The sequence below is a fragment of the Morone saxatilis genome, unplaced genomic scaffold (genome assembly GCF_004916995.1).
Source record: "Morone saxatilis isolate NCDOM2014 unplaced genomic scaffold, NCSU_SB_2.0 Contig14, whole genome shotgun sequence".
NCBI lineage: Eukaryota > Metazoa > Chordata > Actinopteri > Moronidae > Morone > Morone saxatilis.
In genome coordinates this window covers 9,812,977-9,813,485 of record NW_023339696.1, presented here as the reverse complement: position 1 = coordinate 9,813,485, position 509 = coordinate 9,812,977, and positions in this window count along the sequence as shown.

The following is a 509-nucleotide window of genomic DNA, read 5'->3' as shown; positions in this document are numbered from 1 at the left end:
TTAACTAGGCCATATGGCATTCAAGTAAGTAAGTATTAAAATAAAAGGGGCACCATTATAACATTTCCCAAGTCTAATGTATTTCTGCCACAACAAGTACATGCAGTATGTGAATGATTGTGTCATATTATTGAAAGTTAAACTATGTGGGGGAACTAGTGAAAATGTAGCCTTCACACTTTACATCTGAAGCCACAATACATTTTCTATTTGTAACCATGTTGAAGCATAATAGGTGTTTCCCTTGGAACAAAGAGAATAAATTATTTTAGTTCAGAGGCTATACAGCTAATGTGTATCACTTGTATACTATATACTACATATGTATACTAAGAAATTATGTAGGCATATATTAGAATGATTCATTGAGCTCAGGCTGTTTGAGTCCATCAAACACATCTGTCATGATCCGCTCCTGGCTTTCCATCCTACTGCCAGCTCTGCCAGTACTTTTCCTGATCACCTGCCTGCCTCATCAGTGCAACCACCTTCACCTGTGTTCCCTCACC